The sequence below is a fragment of the Schistocerca gregaria genome, chromosome 4, assembly GCF_023897955.1.
Source record: "Schistocerca gregaria isolate iqSchGreg1 chromosome 4, iqSchGreg1.2, whole genome shotgun sequence".
Lineage (NCBI taxonomy): Eukaryota > Metazoa > Arthropoda > Insecta > Orthoptera > Acrididae > Schistocerca > Schistocerca gregaria.
Window position 1 is genome coordinate 194,330,734 of NC_064923.1, and position 23,784 is coordinate 194,354,517.

Here is a 23,784-nt window from a genome sequence, read left to right on the forward strand (position 1 = left end):
TAACAACAATAAAGTATATCGAAATTAATGAAACCGCGGAAATTACCGAATATTTAGTGATGTAGTTATAGTTCATTACTTTTTTCTCCACCGTGTTACTGAAACATGGAACACACCGTCTGTTTTTAACGTTTGTAACAGCTTGTGAAAAGAAGACTACAGAGAGATTGCGAAGTGTTGTTACTTGTAAATTTTTCCAAAAAAGTGAAAAATATCTATCGCAAAAGACCAAAATAGCCAAACAGTATAGTTTCAAGTAGACGATTTTGTAAACAAAGCCTAGTAGGTACCAAACTGCGCCATTGCGGCAGATTTCAGCCCTGCACGTCCCGGGAAGTACAGATGATGAAACATGTGCTGTCACACTAATAAATAGTCAACTATCGTATGTCATTAGAAAATGTTCCCTCTTTACATTTTTAAAACTACGCACTGTTATACTTTGGCAGACAGTAACATTCGTAGAATTAAACAATGAAAATATTGAACTCTCAAAGAACTATATTTGCTCTTATCGCTGCCTTGACCCTTACAAAGAAGATAATGCCTGTGCTTTAGTGATTTATAACGCGGTTATTGTATTGTGCTTGCACGTGTTCACCACGTGACCTTCACCTACGTTCTACATGTAGCAAGTTCAACACCATCTGCCGGAACTGCTAAAACCGCCAAGATTGCCCACCCAGAAAAAGTGCTAATTGAGGTTGAGACTGTTTTAATCACAATCGTCACTCTCCAGCTGTCTACATTGGAGTGTGCGCTGATATGAAACTTCCTGGCAGATTGAAACTGTGTGCCCGGCCGAGACTCGAACTCGGGACCTTTGCCTTTCGAGGGCAAGTGCTCTACCGACTGAGCTACACAAGCACGACTCACGCCCCGTCCTCACAACCTTAATTCCGCCAGTACCTCGTCTCCTACTTTCCAAACTTCGCAGAAGCTCTCCTGCGAAGTTTGGAAAGTAGGAGACGAGGTACTGGCGGAATTAAGGCTGTGAGGACGGGGCGTGAGTCGTGCTTGTGTAGCTCAGTCGGCTTGCCCTCTGTAATAAAAAAAACTGAGTTAATCGACCAACAACGAACTTAACCAGATGTATAACGACGTCCGCCCCGAGCAGATAAAACGAACACAAGCGAACAAAATGAGATTTAAAAAAAAGCGTAGTAAGTAGCGTCTCTGGCCATTAATGAGCTAAAAAAAAAAAGAAGTCTGTAGAGCACTTGCCCTCGAAAGGCAAAGGTCCCGAGTTCGAGTCTCGGTCCGGCACACAGTTTTAATCTGCCAGGAAGTCTGACAACACGATTGTTTAACTTTGCGATGGAACTATTTATATCATGTGCCACCGTTTTTTGTACTAAATGGCTAAGACACGAACTGATGAGAAAATGAAACGCTATTAGACAATGTAATTGATAAAATCATCTCACCAAAGTTGCATAATTTCTGAGACCCCAGAACAGTTTGTCTTTTCTCATCAAATTTCTGCCTGGTTTGATGCGCGCCACAAATTTTACTTCTGTGCCAACCTCTTCAATTCAGAGCAGCATTTCCACCCTACGTCCTCGATTATTTTTTTGATCTTTTCCTATTTCTGTCTTCTCCTACATTTTTCACACTCTGCAGTACCCTCTAACTCCATGGAAGTTATTCCCTGATGTCTTAACTCATGTTTTATCATCCTGTCCCTTCTTCTTGTCAGTGCTTTCCACATGTTCCCTTCTTCGCCGCTCTACGCAGAACTTCATTCCTTACCTTATCAGTCCACCTAATTTTCAACACTCTTCTGTAGCACCACATCGCAAAAACTTAGAATCCCTTTTTTACCAATTTTGTCACAGTTCGTGATTCACTACCATACTGTGCTGTACTAAATAAGTAATTTATCAGATCTTTTTCCTGTGATTAACATCTGTCTTTCGCACAAGCAGGTTTGTTTCCGCCTGGAGAGCCCTCTTCCTCCTTGCTGCTATCTTATTTTACATCCTCCTTGCTTCGTCCGTCATATGCTGTTTTACTTCCAAATTAGCATTATTTATCTTTGTCTACTTCCTGGTCACCATATTATATGTTAAGTTTCTCGCTATTCTAATTACTGCTGCTCCTCACAAGTTCGTCTTTCTTCTGTTTACCCTTAATCCATATTCTGTTCTCATTAGACAATTCATTCCATTCAACAGGCCCTGTAATTCTTCTTCACATCACTGAGGATAGCAGTTTATCAGCGAATCTTATTACTGAAATTCTTACACCCTGAGTTTTAATTCTACTCTTGAACATTCTTTTATTTCCATCATTGTATCTTTGACGGATAAATTGAGAAGTAGGGCGAGAAACTGTATCCCCGTCTTCGTTTTTGTTCTTCCAATCCTACTGTTCCCTCTGGTTCTTGTACATATTGCACTTTTCCTGTAGCTTACTCTTATTTTTCTCAAAATTTCTATTATCTTTCACCATTTTACACAATCGGACTCTTTTTGTAGGTGAACAAATCCTATGACACTATCTTCATTTTTTTTGCATGTGGCTTCCATTGTCAATAGCAGTGTCATCACTGCATCTACGGTGCCTTTAACTTTCCTAAAATCAGAGTGATAGTCATCTAAAAGATCCTCGATTTTCTCTCCCACTCTTCTGTTATTATTCGTCTCGGCAGCTTGGATCCATTAAACACTAAGCTGACTGCGCGGTATTTCTCGCACTTACTACCTTCAGAATACTATGGGTTATATTTCTTTGGAAGTCGGACGGTATGTCTCCTTTCTCATAAATTCTAATCGTCAATCTACATCTACATCTATGTTTTGCAAACCACTGCGAAGTACATGGCAGAGGGTACATACCATTGTACCTGTTATTAGATTTTGTCCTCATTCCATTCGCATATAGACTACCTGAATAATGACTGTTTAAATGCCTATGTGCATTCTGTAATTAATCGAATCTTGCCCTCACGTTCCCTACAAGTACGATGTGTAGGAGTTTGTAGATTACTTTTAGACTTCATTTAAAGCCGGGATAGTTTGAACCAATTCAGTTCTTTCAACATCCCTCTCACACTCTCGCAAATCAAATCAGACCGTGACCTCTAGTGCAATATCTCCTGTTAGTCCTATAGGCACGAATCCAACATACTTGATGAACGAACATCAATTTGAATAGTTGTGCTGTTGCCACCCCCTCAAATGATTTCGGAAATTCCCTTCTGCACTATATGATCTTAGTCTATCAAATTTCTGTTACGTACTGACTCTAACAACGATTCGTCAATGTCTTCCATACCGACTCTCACTCTTTCTATCACGTCTCTGGTCGCTCATCGAAGTGAGCAATATCTCTCCTTTCGACTTTTCTCCATATGACCATAAAGCATTCTTAAGCTGAGTCGTTGACTGAGTTAAAATCGCTTGGCAGAGTACTGTGGAGTAAATGTGCGTGCGTCAGAGGTAAGACAGTCATCAACAAGAATGTTACTCCCAGACAAAATTTTTTATACATTTAAGAATAAAATAACGCTCTCAGAAAATCCACAGTGTTTACGCATTACGTGGTTGATTATAAAAATGAAGAGTACATGTTGGAATGCCAGGCCACGAACACTCAGAACAATAATTCCTCTGAAATACTGTGTGTGTGTGTGTGTGTGTGTGTGTGTGTGAATGGGAGAGAGTTAGAGAGAGAGAGAGAGAGTGTGAGAGAGAGTGGTGTCTGTTCTGTCGGACATATCGTACAGAACAGACATTCCACTGTTCTTTCCAAGAGAAACGAACTCCAGCAGCAGTAGGACATCGAAATAATTCGATGGCGAAAACTGAAAATTTGTACCCAACTGGAACTCATACGCAGATCCTGTGGTTAACGCAAGCAGTTGCCTTAAACGCCTCGACGATCCGGAGACGCCAGTGCGGTTCCGTGCCATCTGCGGGAATACAGGACTACCTGGAAGCAAGTGCGTGAATAGACTTTGGAAGCTACTAGTGTGGGACAGTTTCAGAATTTGGGTTGTCTGGCAAGCGTATCTGGATGGCCGAGAGATGCCGGCCCAGTAGCTCAGTGTGTTCGGTCAGAGGGTTATCTGCCTTCTGTAATATAAAAAAAATTGAAAGAAAGGATCCATGATGAACTTGAACAGGTGTTTTGAGACGTCCGCCCCGAAAAAATGCAGCGAATAATAATGTACAAAATGAGATTTTAAAAAGATGGTTAAGGCAGTCTAGTGTTAAGTAGGATTATCCCGGTTCGATTCCAGGTGTGGTACAAATTTTTAACTCTCACCATCGAATTGTTTCGATACTCGATTGCAGCTGGTGTCTGTGCCTTCATCCTCTGAAAGTGCAGGCGTGAAAGGTGTGATTTCCATGTTTCGTCTAGTTGGAAACCCTCATCCCGGTTGACGTCTGCTAATTGTGTTTCTACAGGTTCCTTGACCTCAGAATCTCAACTGGGTGAGATTGTGGTGAGTATCTTGAATTTCCCCGTATTCCGTGGAATGATCAGCGAAATTCTACGTTCAGTCACCGCAAATTAGTTGGGCTGTAGAAGGAGGGTGTATCACTGTTTCTCGATACACCGTTCGTGTTCAGGGCGTCCGCAGCTCGTGGTCGTGCGGTAGCGTTCTCGCTTCCCGCGCCCGGGTTCCCGGGTTCGATTCCGGGCGGTGTCAGGGATTTTCTCTGCCTCGTGATGACTGGGTGTTGTATAATGTCCTTAGGTTAGTTAGGTTTAAGTAGTTCTAAGTTCTAGGGGACTGATGACCATAGATGTTAAGTCCCATAGTGCTCAGAGCCATTTGAACCATTTTTTGTACAGTGCGTATATTTTGTCCCATGTAAGTTTTTTACGCTGACAATGAATTCCACAAATACCGGCCTTTCGTAAATACGTATCATCTTTCACAGATCCCAGTAGACGTGCTATCGAGGCCGGCTGCACTGGATGCATTTGGTACCTTTGTTTAGTCGTGTGCCACTGCAGCACTCGAGACATGGTCCAACAAGAGCAGCACGCAGCAGTCAAACGCATAAAAAAAGTGGCCGATCGCTAGCCTAGTAATCGAAACCTTCTACGCTTGCTGTGCTTTGGAGCCAACCCATTCCGCAGTATCGTAAAACAGGGTCGCGCGCTGCAGTACACAGCCGATAGCGGGCACTTGAGTAAACAACCGGGCGGCGGCGCCGTGTCAAACAACGCATCAGCCGCCCATCGCTTATTGTTGGTTCTGCTATTCGGCGCGGCGCGGCGCGGCGCTGGTAAACGAGTCGTGACGTCATCACCTGTTGGCGGGCGCCCGCCCACGCACCTCCCTGTCACGTCCCACGCACAGCGGATTGCGCCGCTCAATCTAGGCTTCCTGCGACACACGGCCACTCTGACTCCACGTACTTCCAGTGCAGACCGGTTTAATGAGAAGCGCGACGGGACATCAAACAGTGCTCACCTAGCAGCAGCGCCTGGCTTGTATGCTGTAATTTCAGAGGGAATTTAATTTCCGGACGCGATCACAAAAAAGGATCATTCACATCCGCAATCCTTTCTGATCGCTTATCGATAACTTCGAGGTACGCTGTTTTGTTTTAGTCGCTGTCTTTTAACATACACTGCCTGTCAACGCAGTGAAGTACGCAGAAGGGAAGGAAGAGATGAAGAACTGGAACTTCGGCATTGAGAGGTTATGTGGTGTAATCTCAGTATCTACAATGTCAGGTGCAATTTACCAAGAACCTGACAGCTCGATCCCAGTTATTGGTATGGTGTGATACTCCCTCTGGCCTGAATTTATACAATGATTCGGCAGCGAGGGCTGTTATAGGGCCGCTGTATCGTCTGCTGAGGCAAGCTTGATCTGGGCATGTGAAACCAATTTTTAGTTTTGAATAACCAGGATTTTTCGGTATTTGTTATGGCTCTGCTATAACAATTGATATTTATTCTTTACTAATAACTGCGTTTTACATACTTACGACTTAATTCTTCTGCACTAGTAACAAGTACCTTAGCTTTGTTTGGACATCTCCACACTTAACAGCACCTTGATAATTATTATAAGCCAGACTCAGTTTCAGTGTAGCTGTTTGCGTATACTTGCAAATGAGGGTGGAAGATTTGAGTTATTTACACAGAGGTTTGACAGCCTACGGCCCGAGATGGGTGCCAAGTTGTTTACATTCCTGCCAAAATGTAAACGACTAAGGGATTTGCCACACCACACACGTTAGTGCAGTGAAGTTGGACTACTTTCCCCTGACTATGCTCGCCGCCTTTCTGTCCTTGTATTAAGGTTACTTAAGCGTAGCCAATTTGCTGGGGTATGCCCATACTACCGTGCTAAAATTTTAATATGTGTTAAATGAAAGAATTAAATTAAATGATACTAGGACTGGCACATAAGTATACGCTGTCGTCAGTCAGCTTGTACATGCTTGATAGCAATACTGCCCACAGATACGTCCTAAAACACCACCAGTAAGGTGGTGAGCTCAGTAGTAATTTCATCTTTGGTGGATAATGAGCACATGACGCACCGTGTAATGTTTCACAAAGCTGCTGAGTAACGTAGTAACCATGAAATTGCTTTGATGGTGGAGAACGTCGTGGTTCAGAAAAGAGAAGCATTCTGTTTTTTGCACGTGGTATCAGGAGAGCTTGTGAGCTGTAACATCTCTGTTCCGTATCGCGTCCGTTCCCTCGTTTCTGTGGCTGTTAATTGGGGTAACTGGCCAGTCATTCCCTAGCGCCCGTAAACATATACTGATCTGGCAATAATCGCCCACCTCGATGTCGGGTGTTGCAGAGAAACTACCAACAACTGTGAAAAAAGCAAAATAAAAACCGTGAACGATCCAAGCCTAACAAGTTCAATATTGAGAGAAGTTGGGCAGCCGCGGCGTCGTGATTAAGTGGTCACGGTATTGGACTCTAAACCCAACGAGCCGTGTTCGAAACTCCGTTTTGCAATTCATTTTTTTATTTTTATTTATCTACTTTTTTTTTTTTCAAAGATATTATGAACTATCCGTCCGGTCGCTGAAATGTTAGTTCTCTTCTTTGTAGTCTTGGCAGTTGTCATGCTATACATTGGTTATAGATTGTGAGTCATCTGGTTCGAATACGTTACCGTCGCAAGTAAATGTGATGAAAAGTGAGATCGGGAGTGGTACCACAGAGACATCTCACAGAAATGAAAACAACAAATAAACTTTTCTACAACAAAGGAATTCAAGAGTTAAAACTTCTTAAACGGAAAGCAACTTCATAAACGTTAAAATCACATGTTTTTGACAGAGCACAGAGAAACTGATTGTGAAACCATTGCTCCAATTTGTTGCTATTTATGTGACTAACTATTATGTTTTCATCATTTCCTTGGGAGTGATCACATTTACATTCATACATAATTCGGGTAGGAAGGATAACTCATTCACTTACCAGCGATACAAATTAGGTGAGTCGATAAGGGATTCCTATCATATGACACAAGCACGGTCACTAATTCCTTGTATGACACACCAGACATGTTTTCTGGTGGAGGATTCGGACAACTTGTCGCCTTGTCATCAAAATTTTCCGGTTGCCACTCGAAAGCCGCTTACTAGGTTGCTAATAGAGTAGTTGTGCAGAACCAACTATTATAGATCCCTACCTTACAGGTCGCTGTTGAAAACGAACGTTATACCACGACGCAGACAAAAATTTTGATAAAGTGAAAAAAAAGTATTGGCACACGGTTCGCCCCTCTGGAAGTCCAACACCAAAACCAATTATCCAGGACGCCGTCGGCTTTCAGTCTGCTGGATATTGCACTTCCTGTCCCTGGACAGTACACTGTTTCCGTTTTGCTTTTCTTTCATACGGGGGTTGCCCAGAAAGTAATTCACCGCATTTTTTCTTCAACAATTCTTTATTGAAGATAATGAGAATTACATACGTTATCTCTATCCGTTCTATGGCCTTCCTTCAGTGTGAAACAAGGGCGAGTATGCCCTGTCAGCACCAGTCCTCGCTCTGGTGGCGGAGCCAGTGCTTCACCGTGTGAAGCATCTTCTCATCATCCTCAAAATGTCTTCCACGAATGCGTCTGTGCTCGCCAATGTCAGACAACATCAGTTCGCCTCAGCATGTCAGATTGGATGGTCTCGCAAACCGCTGAAAATCGTGGAGCTCAGCCAAATCGCCATCTGGTGACCTCACCCTCCATTCCCAGCGACTAACTGGACTTCTGTCGACAGCAGATGCTCCATAGATTTTGCACAAGCGTTTGTGAATATTCCCCACAGTTTCTTTCTCTGCAGTGAGAAATTCAGTGATGGCACGTTGCTTGTAACGTGCATCACCTACAGACGCCAACTGTCCTGTAGCTACGCTATATGTCGGAAGTGACGGAAACTTGGCTCGCTCAATCAGGAGACTTCAGATAATACATACGTAAACGATTCGCATTCGTAGCATTGTTTTCGACTGAGAAAAAAAATTCAGTGCATTAGTATCCGTGCAACCCTCGGCTTCATATGTATTCATTTTTTTAACGGCTGTCCACTGAGCCCTGTTACTACTTAACCTGAGGGGGTACGATGGACCGTTTGTCTTGTAAGAATAATGGTAGGAAGCAGCAGTGCTGTATCGGGATGTGTAGTCCACCAGCGTAACAGGGCAATGAGGCGGGTGGTCTAAGAGTGGTCCTGTAGGCGCCACGGCATCTTGAGCCAAAAAACAAACAGTTCTGAGGAATGACAAATAGAACGCCTTGTTGTCATTCGAAATTCCAGCATCCGCCGCTACGAAAAGAGGCACCCGCTTTGCCAGCAGGTGGCCTCCACGTAGCCTTTAACATGTGCGGCTATAGTGGGCCTACTTGCCCTCTTGCCCCTTGATGTCACTTGGACTGTATTTAAGACCCCGTATCGCCACAGCCAGGCAAGTTGAAGCTAACGCACCATCCTGGAGATGATCACCTTCGGAGCGCTCGTGAGCCTCCAGCAGTCTACCACGTGCGACCTTGGCCTCTGCAGACTCCAGTGCCAGGAATTGGTATCCAGTTGTGTTACACTTTTTCCATGATTGTAAATTCTAGACAGCCATTCAAACAGTGGTCTGCCTGGACATAGAATTCACACTGTTTGGTGCACAGTGGTAGTTTTGAACTACGAACCTTTAATTTCAGACTAGAACCAGGAGTACCGGTATGAAATGAGCGTTTTTTTTTTGGTTGTTGTAAAAATGAAACACCAATTTTTAATTGTAAAGTAAAAACATTTTATTCAAAGTACTGACCATTGCTTTCTATACAACCTGTCTGGCAGTTTGTGGACACCACGCCAATAGAAATGTTCGTCTGTTGAAGGAAACCAATCATACACCCAATTTTCGACTTCTTCCTCTGCCATTGCGTGTCCCATTGATGAAAACAAATCGTAGACGGAAGGGGCCCAGTCTGGTGAATACGGCGGGTGGGGTAGCAGCTCCCAGCTACGTGTTTTAGAAGCTCATGATACACCACACCTTTCTGATCTCACCAAACACAGAGCATTGTCTTCTTGTTGAATCTATCTGGTTTTGCAGTCGATGTTGATGGTTGTCCCGGATTAACGCACTATTTTTCCCGTTTAGGATTCTTAAAATAAATCCATTTTTCATCGCCAGTAACAATTCGATGCAAAATTGATTTTCTTTCATGTCTTTTAAGCAAAATTTGACAAATGGTTTTTCGGTTTTCCATCTGTCTTTCATTCAAATCATGTGGCACCAATTTTCCACACTTCTGAATCTTTCCCATAGCTTTCAAACGGTCAGAAATGGTTTTTGTGCAACATTTAGCATTGCTGCTATTTGCTTCTGACTCAAAGTATCATCTTCATCCAATATTGCTTGCAATTCGGCGTCTTCGAACATTTTTGGTGTTCTTCCACATTCTTTATTTCTTACATCAAAATCATTATTTCTGACCAGTTGAAACCATCCTTTGCATGTTGCCTCTGATAGTGCATAATCACCATATGCCTCGACAAGCATTCGATGCGACTCTGCAGCACTTTTTTTCAGATGAAAACAAAAAATTAATGCTTTCCACAAATCATCACTTTTTGATACAAAATTCGACATTGCTAACACGACGAAAACATATGTTTGTTCCATGACTTGATGTATACTAAATATCTTTGACAGATGTCATACCAAACAAAAAAACAAAAATTAAGGCTCCTTTACAACAAATGATCCCTATCGACACATTTGTATCTTAATGCTCATTTAATACCGGTACACATGGTAAGTGATACAACTATCAAACAGTCTGACAGTTTTCCGATTGATATAAGAATTTTTGTTACGTTTCTGTGTCAATATTAACTGTAGCCCACAGATTTTAAATAGAAGCGTCTCTTTTATTGCCAATAAAGTGTTAATTATTACTTATGTACTTGGGAGCTCGTTCTCGATTAGTGAGACCTTGGGAGGCCAGTACAAGTGTAAACTGCCGTTTAAGTTTGTTAGTAGAGGTCGTGACTCTTTAATTGTATATGTTAGAACGGCCCTGTATATCTGACATAATTAAATCGTTTTCCATGAAAAAATGATATCTCAAATAAAAGTGTGTGAAATTTTATGGGACTTAACTGCTAAGGCCATCAGTCCCCAGGCTTACACAATGCTTAACCTAAATTATCCTCAGGACAAACACACACACCCATGCCCGAGGGAGGACTCAAACCTCCGCTGGGACCAGCCACACAGTCCATGACTGCAGCGCCCCAAACCGCTCGGCTAATCCCGCGCGGCAAACAAGATCTCAATTAACTCAGTTTATTACACAAAAATGCAAAATAAATGGTTTAATAATCATAAGGTAGTGCCTTGAGACACCTGGACACTGGATTTGGAATGTGACTTAAATGAAAGAATATTTGAACAAAATAGTTGTATTCGCGTAAGCCGTCGTGTGATTGCTGAAGGTCAGAATTTAAAGGTAGAAAACGCTACAGAAAGGTACGTGTTTTCTTCTACGGCTGGGGTTGAAAGCATGATGAACTTTTAACTGCAAAAAAGTCTTCCTGATTAACTTTATTTTCCCTACAGTCCACCTCACAGTTGCGGCTGAATCTCTCAATACTTATAATCTGCAAGTGGCGGCTGAAATGGCTCTGTACCAACAACTTGCCTCTAATTTCAGCTTCGGCAACGAAAGTCACTCGCTGCTGACGTGAAATCTGCCGAAGTGGCGCCTGCCTGTCAAGCGCTACCCGAAATGGTGCCTGCACGGAGAGTAACTTTCTGCAGTCTGCTTCCGACAAGGAAAACTCGGTTCTCCACGTTTAATAGCGTGACGTAATTTCTATTGGCTGAATGATGAACAGAGCAAGTACACACCAATAATATGCTGTATCTACATCAACATCTACATCTACATGATTACTCTGCAATTCACATTTAAGTGTTTGGCAGAGGGTTCATCGAACTACAATCATACTATCTCCCCACCATTCCACTCCCGAACAGCGCGCGGGAAAAACGAACACCTAAACCTTTCTGTTCGAGCTCTGATTTCTCTTTTTAATATAATCCATTATGGAGTCGAGGTAGCAGTTATCGTTATACTGGTTATCACTGTTGGCATTCAACCACGATTCTTATAGATATATTTTAACAACGCGTTTCAACAGACAATGCTCTCGTCGTCAGGTTGTAAAGTCTATGTCATGAAATTAAACGGACTAAAAAGACAAAGTACCATCACAAATAGTTGGGAAGTCCATAGAGTAAATCAGAATTAAAGGGATATTGGACTGTGGGTCCTCGTCTTAAATTGAAGTTGTTGACACAAGTTGAGGGCCGTCCCATAGCTACCAAATATGCTGTCGCACTGTGCCGGCTCTGGAGCTGTTGTGGACTGACGTGCCTAGGTGTTGAGGCGTGGTTACAGCCGTGTGCTTGACGGTAACGCTCTGCTATTGGGCGCCTGATTTCCTTATTGCATTGGTCTGCGATCGTTAGCCTCTCGCAACTCCGTCAGTGACATGCTACAAGTTTAAAATCGCATACCTACCCTAAAATAATTCTAAAAACCCGCTAAAAAATCTCATTTCTTTAAAATTATCTTGTGCATTTAGAATATTGCTTTGTTTCTTTTCATGGATAGCTATCTCGAATTCCTATAGTAAATCAAGTTTACTCCCTTTCTTTTCTACATGCAATATTTCTACGTTGTCTTCTATGCTATTAAGGAAGAGGAAGTTGGTGATTGAAATTTCGTACATAGATCTGACCGCGACGAAAAACGTCTTTGCTTAAATGACTTCCATCCCAACTCGCGTATCATATCTGCCACACTCTCTCCCCTATTACGTGATAATACAAAACGAGCTGCCATTTTTGCACCCTCTCGATGTCCTCTGTCAATCCCACCTGGTAAGGATCCCACACAGGGCAGCATTATTTTAACAGAGGACGAACGAGTGTAGTGTATGTAAGCTGTCTCTTTAGTGGACTTGTTGCATCTTCTAAGTGTCCTGCCAATGAAACGTAACCTTTCACTCGCCTTCCCACAATATTTTCTATGTGGTCTTTCCAACTGAAGTTGTTCGTAATTTTTACACCCAGGTACTTAGCTGAATTGACAGCCTTGAGAATTCTAATATTTATCGAGTAATCGAATTCCAACGCATTTCTTTTGGAACTCATGTGGATCACCTCACACTTTTCGTTATTTAGCGTCAACCTAAGAGAACTGCTCAGATTGTCACCCAGGTCATTAATATAGATCAGGAACAGCAGAGGTCCCAGGACGCTTCCCTGGGGAACACCTGATATCACTTCAGTTTTACTCGATGATTTGCCGTCTATTACTACGAACTGAGACCTTCCTGACAGGAAACCACGAATCCAGTCGCACAACTGAGACGATACCCCATAGACCCGTAGCTTGATTAGAAGTCGCTTGTGAGGGACGGTGTCAAAGCTTTCCGGTAATTTAGAAATACCGAATCAACTTGAGATCCCCTGTCGATAGCGCCCATTACTTCGTCCGAATAAAGAGCTAGCTTCGTTGCACAAGAACGATGTTTTCTGAAACCATGCTGATTACGTATCAATAGATCGTTCCCTTCGTGGTGATTCATAATTTTTGAATACAGTATATGCTCCAGAACCCTACTGCAAACCGACGTCAATGATATAGGTCTGTAGTTCGATGGGTTACTCCTACTACCCTTCTTAAAAACTGGTGCGACCTGCGCAATTTTCCAATCTTCAGATACAGATCTATCGGTGAACGAGCGGTTGTATATGATTGCTAAGTAGGGAGCTATTGTATCAGCGTAATCTGAAAGGAACCTAATCGGTATCCAATCTGTACCTGAAGACTTGCCCGTATCAAGCGATTTGAATTGCTTCGCAACCCCTAAGGTATCTACTTCTAAGAAAGTCGTGCTAGCAGCTGTTCTTGTTTCAAATTCTGGAATATTCCATCCGTCTTCCCTGGTGAAGGAATTTCGGAAAACTGCGTTAATAACTCCGCTTCAGCGGCACAGTCGTCGGTAATTCTACCATCGGCACTGCGCAGCGAAGGTACTGACTGCGTCTTGCTGCTTGTGTACTTTACATACGACCAGAATTTCTTCGGATTTTGTACCAAATTTCGAGACAAAATCAAAAGGCTCTCCCTCCCTTACTCTCATTTCAGTGGTTAACCAGTAATACTTAGTACCCTAAAACTGCGTCCTACACTCTCCCACTCTCTACGTTCGAGTCGGCTATAAAGGGTGAACTTTTGTAAGCGCAGTCGTGTTTCTGATACTCGCTTCTAAATTCTTTAGGTTCACCACTGCTTATTGTTCTGTGGGACCTGAGTGCAGTGGCTGTGTCTCACAATCTTCGAAGTCGCCCTAAGCCTTTTGAGTCCCACTCCACTCTCAAATTTTGTCCTAGAGGTCCGTGTATTTCGACAAATTCTGACTGCCAGCCGTACCATTCACATTATGAGTTCTTCCGGCATTCTAACAAACCGGCACACATCCCCGAGACCACGCATAGATTGTTGAAAACAGCCTGCGTCGTCTTCACGTCGTAGGCTCTCCCACCGTTTAACTCTTGAAAGTCTCATCGGGTTTGCTGCTGGATTCTGAAACCAACATGATTCAATATTTCGGCGAGCCAACTGTCCGCCATTGTCAGCAGAAAGTTGCTGCTCCTGAGTCCCGCTGAAAGCTGATTCCAAGAGTACAAACTGTCATCCTATATACGCCTACGTACCGTACAGGCGCAAGGGCCGTCCATCACAGTTGCTGCCCTCCAGGACTGGGTTGGAGGCGATGCCCCTGCTAGAACACCGGCGGTGATGATACATTACTATTTTTAAACACTGTGCCTGGCCACACCGAAGAACGTTCTGTTTTGATAAGAGACATTACAGGGTTCCGAGTCCTAAGACGAAAGCCACTGTCTCTATTAATCAAATTATGAGCCAACCTAATTTCAATTCCCGCTTTATAAACTCTGTTTCAAAAGCCGGACGTGTTAGCAACTATCATAGTCTCATCATATTTCATCCAACGTCCCTAGTTTTGGTAATGTTCTGCTACCACCAATTTTTCTGGCTGTTCTAGCCTCTTATGCCGGCGATGTTCCACGCACCTATCCTGAAATGTGCAAAACGAACGGGCAATGTAAGCCTTCCCAAGCTGACAGGAATTTTTTATATGCCAGCCTTCCTGAGCCCCAAACAATCTTTCACAGAGCCGAGTAGCGCCCTGATCTTGGAAAGTGGATGGAACACACACTCCCAGTCTTAAAGGATATGGACCCAGCATAAGGAATAAAGATCACAGTTCTATGCTCCTATTCATTCAGCTGAGGGGATGGTCCAACCTCCATAACCCAACGAATCTGCTTCTCAGAGAATCCATTTTCCTATTTTCACAAGCCCCTCTGCAAGAGTTCCTGGGTTTAAAAAATTAAAAACTAGATGAAGAGTTGGGGAAACTTTGTCGTCATGTGCTAACAGCCACGTATTTTTCATTTAATGGAAACGTTTTTAACAGAATGACGGAGATCTTGTCAGAAGCCTTTTATCGCCCATAGCTACCAAATTATTTATACACTCCTGGAAATGAAAAAGGAACACATTGACACCGGTGTGTCAGACCCACCATACTTGCTCCGGACACTGCGAGAGGGCTGTACAAGCAATGATCACACGCACGGCACAGTGGACACACCAGGAACCGCGGTGTTGGCCGTCGAATGGCGCTAGCTGCGCAGCATTTGTGCACCGCCGCCGTCAGTGTCAGCCAGTTTGCCGTGGCATACGGAGCTCCATCGCAGTCTTTAACACTGGTAGCATGCCGCGACAGCGTGGACGTGAACCGTATGTGCAGTTGACGGACTTTGAGCGAGGGCGTATAGTGGGCATGCGGGAGGCCGGGTGGACGTACCGCCGAATTGCTCAACACGTGGGACATGAGGTCTCCACAGTACATCGATGTTGTCGCCAGTGGTCGGCGGAAGGTGCACGTGACCGTCGACCTGGGACCGAACCGCAGCGACGCACGGATGCACGCCAAGACCGTAGGATCCTACGCAGTGCCGTGGGGACCGCACCGCCACTTCCCAGCAAATTAGGGACACTGTTGCTCCTGGGGTATCGGCGAGGACCATTCGCAACCGTCTCCATGAAGCTGGGCTACGGTCCCGCACACCGTTAGGCCATCTTCCGCTCACGCCCCAACATCGTGCAGCCCGCCTCCAGTGGTGTCGCGACAGGCGTGAATGGAGGGACGAATGGAGACGTGTCGTCTTCAGCGATGAGAGTCGCTTCTGCCTTGGTGCCAATGATGGTCGTATGCGTGTTTGGCGCCGTGCAGGTGAGCGCCACAATCAGGACTGCATACGACCGAGGCACACAGGGCCAACACCAGGCATCATGGTGTGGGGAGCGATCTCCTACACTGGCCGTACACCTCTGGTGATCGTCGAGGGGACACTGAATAGTGCACGATACATCCAAACCGTTATCGAACCCATTATTCTACCATTCCTAGACGGGCAAGGGAACTTGCTGTTCCAACAGGACAATGCACGTCCGCATGTATCCCGTGCCACCCAACGTGCTCTAGAAGGTGTAAGTCAACTACCCTGGCCAGCAAGATCTCCGGATCTGTCCCCCATTGAGCATGTTTGGGACTGGAATAAGCGTCGTCTTACGCGGTCTGTACGTCCAGCACGAACGCTGGTCCAACTGAGGCGCCAGGTGGAAATGGCATGGCAAGCCGTTCCACAGGACTACATCCAGCATCTCTACGATCGTCTCCATGGGAGAATAGCAGCCTGCATTGCTGCGAAAGGTGGATATACACAGTACTAGTGCCGACATTGTGCATGCTCTGTTGCCTGCGTCTATGTGCCTGTGGTTCTGTCAGTGTGATCATGTGATGTATCTGACCCCAGGAATGTGTCAATAAAGTTTCCCCTTCCTGGGACAATGAATTCACGGTGCTCTTTTTTCCATTTCCAGGAGTGTAGAAGACTTCAAGGATAGGGCACTGAGGACTTCAGCTTTTCAAACAACTTGCTTATGGTGATATGTAAGTGATACCTTTTTGGTCTGAGCTCATGGGCGTGAAGCTCCCAACAGATTTTTGGACTATTTCAGCTGTCTCCACCCCAACATTAAATTTACCATAGTGGTTGAAAGCGACGGGAGGCTTCGGTTTTGGACGCCGTGCTGCACAAAAAACAAGTAGTACACTGGGACACAGCTTTCACAGTAAGGCGACACACACCGGTTGGTATCTGCATGCTAAGAGTTTCTGTCCGCCATAACAAAGCAATGGTGCCCGTAAGACCCTGCTACGCAGAGCATATGCCATTTCCGGCGCAGACAGTTTAACCCAAGAACTCACACATTTGATGGCTCTTTTTCAAGGAAAAGTGATACTCTCAGAAGCAGATTCGTCGGCCTATGGAATTTGTACCACCTTCGCAGTTACGTGAAGAGAAGCACAGGTCTGTGGTCTTTATGCCTTGTGACGGGTGCATATCGTTTAAGATCAGAAGAATTTTAAGGAATTTTAACATTTATGATTGTGTTCCGACAATCTTCCAAAATTAGGGCACTGTGAAAGATGATTTGGGACTTAGGAAGCCTGGGATATATAAAATTTTGTGTCTGTGGTACGGCTTAGATCGGCCGTTCGTTTCACAAAGTTCAGGACAGATGCGTGGAACATCACCGTCATACGAGGCTGCAACAGCTGGATAAATCGGCGCTAGCAGAACATTCCTTAACGAGGGAGATGGGGTGAAACTTGACGTGACTGTGATAGTTGCCAACACTTCCGTTTTCTGAAACTGTTTATAAAAGAGGCAAATGACGTTGGGTTGTCAGACAAGTGTATTAATAGAGCCAATGGTTTTCCTCTTAGCATGATGTAGAAGCCTGCGCTAGCCGGCATCAAATCACACAGTTTTTCGGGGTAGCCAGCCCGAGCGCTTGTAAATAGTCTTTGAGTTCGATATATCGTTGCCGCCGGTGTTTTACTAAGGGCGGTGTCACCAGCCCAGGCTTGGAGGGCAGCAACTGTGGCGGGCGGCGCATGCGCCATGTACGGTACGAAGGCCTACTTAGGACGACGATACGCAGGCTTGGCGTCAGTTTTCAGCGGGGGATAGCAGCAACAGCGTTCTGCTGAAGATCGTGGACAGTTTGACCCCCGAAATATTGGATTACGGTGATTTCAGGGTCCGGCAGCAAACTCGAGGAGACTTTCAAGTCTCCGTTGTCCCTGTGCAGCCTATACATACACACATATGAGCTGCACTGTGAATTTGCGAGAGTCTGGCACCGAGGCGGCTTAATTTAAAGCACTCTCCAGTCTGACACTCTTGGAGAATCCTTCCACGTGTTCGAGCGTACCATTGGGCATTTCACGAATTCCGGTGAGGGCTCTTGCCTTGCAGGGTTTTATGACCCCACAGCGGATACCCTCGCCTACAGCCATGTGCAAGATGCTTTCATAGAGCCTTCTTGTTTACATGCACATGCAGTTCAGTACAGGAAGTTGTAATCTACATAGATAACTGCTGTCAATCACTGATACTGATTCATATTTCATTTATCGCAAGACATTAATTTTTTGCGATTTCGAATTTTTTCTTATTTCAGATTTTATATCAGTTACGGCATAGTTTGGGGAAAATGGTCATGTCACATAACCACCTTACAGAAGGACTATAGGCATGTTCAGGAAATGGGCAACGCTAATATCCACATTCTGCTCCTGATTCTGATTTGGCTGGATTGTCTGCACGTTAAATTATTTCGTAGAGAGGTTTGGTTCTCCTGAAATCGCGGAGTCTGGGACTGAGTGTCTGTTTTAAAGTGGTTATCATTTCGATAGACTAGGGTTGGTGATTCTTCGTGATCAATGAGGCTATTTTTTTCTAACGGAAAGTCTACGAGATAGTGAGAACTGCGCTCCTGTGTGCGGTTGTGGAATTCTATTTAGGACTTCCTTGTTTCTATAGGGGTGTGTGTTGCGAATTAGTAGGCGTGGATTTTTGATAAAAAGAGGTAAGCGTAAATCAACAATTGTCACTTTTATTCTTTTTCCATATCAAATGGAATTTGGTAGTATTCCCTTTTTTCTTGAAACTGTTTTTTCTTTTTTGTGGTAAGTATCGTTGGAGTTTGCTAGTAACCAGATGAAGGCGATCTATTAAACATTTAGCGGTTCGGTAATCCGTTCCAGTGGTCGGATCTTAGAATATCTCATGAAACTAGATAGATAGCTACAGCACTTCTAATTATTGACTTTGAAGTTGAGAAATGTTTAATCGTCTCTCGCGGGTCTAGGTGAGGCTATCGATTTTGCATGTGCACCGGTGCAGTGAATTAAGCCAGCACCGTCAATAAACGTTCCCGGTGAAATCTGTCGAGAAGTACGTCGCCTAATTTGTCTCTCGCATCGCACATCGCCAAGAGGGTGGTTATAATTAAAGATTCATTACGTCAGATCCTCCCCCCCCCCTCCCCATGAAAAACGAGCGATCTTAGGACAACGAATCTTTGTAGAAACATACGTAAGAGAAACAATAAGGCATTGAAAGAAACACATTAATTTCCCCATGAGAGGGCAACTTTTTTTTATGTCCCTTGCTTTTGGCCAAGTAACTTTCATACTACATATTCCCTTTGAGTTATTGTTTGTTGGCCATTTTATGAAACATTAGTGTCAATATATTTTATAGAAAATTTCTGCTTTGAAAGAAAAAAAAACTTATTATGGGTCCAACAAACCCCCCCTTAGGCTTCGATGCTATAGAAAATTTCCCTTAGTAGTATTTCATATTTCTCATCTCTACAACAAGTTAGTTTCTTGTTGGTTGGTATTCTTGATGTTCACAACAATCGGTTTACTTTGAGAGGAAGTGATTGTTGATGTCAGTCAGCTGTTATTTATCTTCTAAACTTGCAAAGAGTTAGTGCAGTTCCCTTCTGTTCACACCCAGACTTAGAAATGACTAAAAGAATACGTGACTCGTCTTTAGAAAGAGTTCTGAATGAAATTTTAGATGAAGATTCTGACTCGGTGAGTGAAAGTGAATATGAGGATGGTGTTATGGAGTATGATTCAAATCGGGAAAGTGATGTGGATGTTAGAGAAGATGAAGATAGTGCAGCTTCAGGCAGTGACCATCAGGATGTCATTGTGGCCAAGTCTGGAAGAAGGTACGTAACCACAAAGCCTAGAATTCCTCGGAGGTCTGTTGCTAATATAGTTAGAGAGCAGGCAGGAGTAACTCCAGCTGGTGTTTGCCATTCGCCTGGAGAAGCCTTGAAGATACTTCTTACACCTGACATCAGGGATGTTATAGTAAAACATTCAAATGAAGAGGCAGTTAGGCGAAATGTTACTTTGACTAATGAGAAAGAATTGTAGACCTTTATAGGATTCCCGATACTTATGGGGGCAAATAAGGACAATTGTCAGTGTACACGATCTTTTGTCAGACCTAATGGGTCAGCCAGTTTACAAGGGTATTATAGCAAGAGAACGTTTCACGGAACTTATTGCAATCATAAGGTTTGATGACGAAAGTACCCGCCAGCTAAGAAGGGAAGCAGACAAGTTCACAGCAATCTGTGATGTTTTCAACAAAGTGAATGATAGGTTTCCACTACTGTATAAACCAGGGGTCCACCTCACCATTGATGAGATGCTCAGCTTGTTTAGAGGGCACCGGAACTAGTGAAATTGCGGGTAGAATAAAGAAGTGCCATTGCAAGAGGGTTATCTAAACAAATTGTTCAAGCAATGGAGACTATTCTACAAAAAATCAAAGAAGTGACAACAGAAGCACGTCAGTCTCCTGTACGAAAAGGTCGGTGCCATATTTGTGTAAGAGAAGCTAAAACAAAGAAGCAGAAGTACAACAATCTAAGTAAATGAAAACAATATTGTGGACAGTGTAGTAAACATGTGTGTAACACACATTCAGAAAAAATTGTGAAGCGTGTCTCTTGCCTTGCAGTTGAGACACAGAGCAGTCTATTGTATATGAACACATCTGTATTTTGTATTGTAATACGTCAATTTTTTATTCACTCAATCCAGTATTTATAACAATTAACAAGACTCAGAGCAGTCTATTGTAAATGAACACATCTGTATTTTGTATTGAAATATGTCAATTTTTTATTCACTCAATCCAGTATTTATAACAATTAACAACATTTATAAACCGATGTCTTAGTTAAAATACATAAACCATTATGAAAGCTGTAATTTTTCGTCAGTAAACTTATTTAATACCTGTGGGTTCGCCGAACCCCCCCCCCCCCCCTTAGGCATCCAAGTTAGAAAAAAAGGCTTGTGCGTCCTAGGGTTAAGCGACTAAAGCGAAATTTGAGTACAAATCGTCTTTCAAATGTAGAAACACACCTACCAACTTTCGATTATGTCGCACAACTCCTTCTCGGCACTGCTGTTTTCTTCCATCCGTGTAATTATATAGCGCCTACAAGTTTCTGTCCAAGAAGTTGTTTGCAAGTGGTGACAATTCACAGCTCGTCCACCCCTCCAGCTCGGTTGCGGCGTCGCTCGCTGCACTCACGTGACCATACCGTCCGTCCTCTGGCGACTGCAGCGGAACACACCACTCACCATTATCTCTGGCGCCTGGGAAATTGCCGTGGCGTCCAACACGGCACACAGCGCAATTGTTGTATACGTGAAGGGTTGGAACCCATTTACCTCACTTGTTAGTGCAGTAATTGTACATGTCTGCACACCTGAACAAAGTGCTTTGTATTGTATCCCCGCTGGTCCCGGTATGAAGATTGAAACTTGTTAAATGGTAACTGTGTATGACAAAACTTCTCGCTAGCAATGTGAAAGCATGTACTTTTTAAGATTCCGATTACTGATTCCGATCTACGAACGCCTTTCCTAACCTACCTTTAAACACGAATACAATTGTGCAAATCACTTTTGATGTATGTGTACTGGTTAAACTAACTTGCGTCTGGTTCTTTATAAATGAAGCTGAATATAAAGCATGATCACCAATAATGCTCAGAATATCTTTGTCAGGAAACAGTTGCAAACAATAGTTAAATGTTGGTAACAAAAACTATGTCGTGTTATAAAATGCACCCCCTGAATTTAGATGATTTTTTGTTAGTGTATAATGTTTCTAATTTCCTCTAGAAAAGTTCGTTTAGACCTTGTAGTAGATTCTTACCTAGAAACGGATAACTCAGCTCTAGTCTGTCTGCATTTTGCAAGATTGTGAAGTACTTAGCTGCATTTTCCTGGAAGAAATCACTTCGGGAGCAACTGTTTTATTTTGTTTATCAGGCTGCATTATAAAGTAAAACCTTTGTTTCTTTTCTGGAAATACGATTCATTGTCCACGCAACAGTGCAAGGCGTGACAGTGAAGGTTTTGTCAGTTACAATTTTTTATCTTTCAGTGACGATAAGTTACAGTCCAATACTTATAAATGATAAAAGATAGTATTTTGAAATTATATTTAATCTCTTTAATGGTTGAAACTGAAAGTTGTCATTGCGCTTAGGCTCTACCAAAATTCTTTATTGTTCGTATTCACGAGTACAATTTCAGCAGTTTGGAGTACGTCAGCATCAGGTGATCTGGAAGCAATCAGTCGCCACCCCCTCCCCCACTTACACACACACACACACACACACACACACACACACACACACACACACACACACACATAAACACACACACAGGTATACTCATAGTTTATATACTAGACCACAAAGAAAAAAAATTGAAAAATTACTTATGTAAGGCAATGGTACCAACTAACAACATGTAGTTGTCATGTAAGGCAACATGGTACCGAACATTATGAAATCAACAACATGTGGATTAAGGGCAGCAGCAGGCTGATTCATTATTTCTAGATTTCCGAAAAGCATTCGACACGGTATCCCACAGCAGACTGTTAACGAGGCTACGTGCATACGGAATTGGCTCCCAGATATGTGACTGGCTCGAAGACTTCTTAAGTAATAGAACCCTGTATGTTGTCCTCGTCGGCGAGTGTTCAACGGAGACTGGGGTAACATCAGGCGTGCCACAGGGAAGTGTGATAGGAGCGTTGCTATTTTCTACATACATAAATGATCTGGCAGACTGGGTAGGCAGCAATCTTTGCTGACAATTCTGTGGTGTGCAGGAAGGTATACTGTCGGTTGATACAAGATGATCTAGCCAAAATTTCTAGTTGGTGTGATGAATGGCAAGTGGCCTTAATGTAGAAAAATGTAGGATAATGCGGATGAGTAGAAAACAAAAACAACCGTAATGTTTGGATACAGCATTAGCAGTGTCCTGCTTAACACAGTCATGTCGTCTAAATATCTTGGCGTAAGGTTGTGAAGTAATATGAAATGGAACGAGCATGTTAGGATTGTGGTTGGGAAGGTGAACGGTCGACTTCGGTTTATTGGCAGGATTTTGGGAAAGTGTGGTTCATCTGTAAAGCAGATGGCACATAGGATACTGGTGCGACATGTAATTGATTACTGCTATAATGTTTGGGATCCGCACCAGGTCGGATTCGAAGAAGACATCGAAGCAGTTCAGAGGCATGCTGCTACATTTGTTAGTGGTAGGTTCGATCAGAATACAAGTGTTACCAGTATGCTTCGGGAGCTCAAGTGGCAATCGCTGGAGGTAAGAAGACATGAATTTTGAAGAACACTACTGAGAAAGTTTAGAGAACCGGCATATGAAGCTAACTGCAGCATATCTTTCGCGTTGGGACCACGAAGATAAGATACGAGAAATGAGGGCTCACAGGGAGGTATACAGACAGTTATTTTTTCCTCGCTCTGTCTGCGAGTGGAACAGGAAACGAACCGACTAGTTGTGGTACAGGGTACCCTCCGCCACGCACCTACATTGGCTTACGGAATATGTAGGTAGATGAAGATGTAGAAATTCGTCCATTGTTCCGAAAAGATGTCACCACATGTTAAGAAGTGGCCAACACTTGACATGATGAGAACTACGTTCTAACCTGCGTGGTGGAATAAACGCGAATGACGGGAAAGTGACAAATATCACACTGACTGCGAGCATAAACCTGAGAGCGCAAAGATGTAGCCAGAGTTGACATCATACGTTTATGAACATATACACAAAAAGTAACGGAAACGACAAAAAATGGATTAAATAAAATACAGCTGGCACGTGAATTAAGTGAAACCTAAGCACATACGTACGAATGCATCTGTCATGACTGTCATATCGAGCAGTGAAA

General features: G+C 43.4%; 1 protein-coding gene and 1 non-coding gene across 5 annotated transcripts in view; one reads left to right on the forward strand and one right to left on the reverse strand.

Moving 5' to 3' along the window:
- Window positions 1-23,784, forward strand: part of LOC126267068 (muscle, skeletal receptor tyrosine protein kinase-like) — a 590,423-nt gene that overhangs the window by 518,600 nt on the left and 48,039 nt on the right. The window lies entirely within an intron of this gene.
- Window positions 794-868, reverse strand: Trnas-cga (transfer RNA serine (anticodon CGA)). The gene has a single exon. It is a non-coding gene; the product is annotated as a tRNA-Ser (tRNA).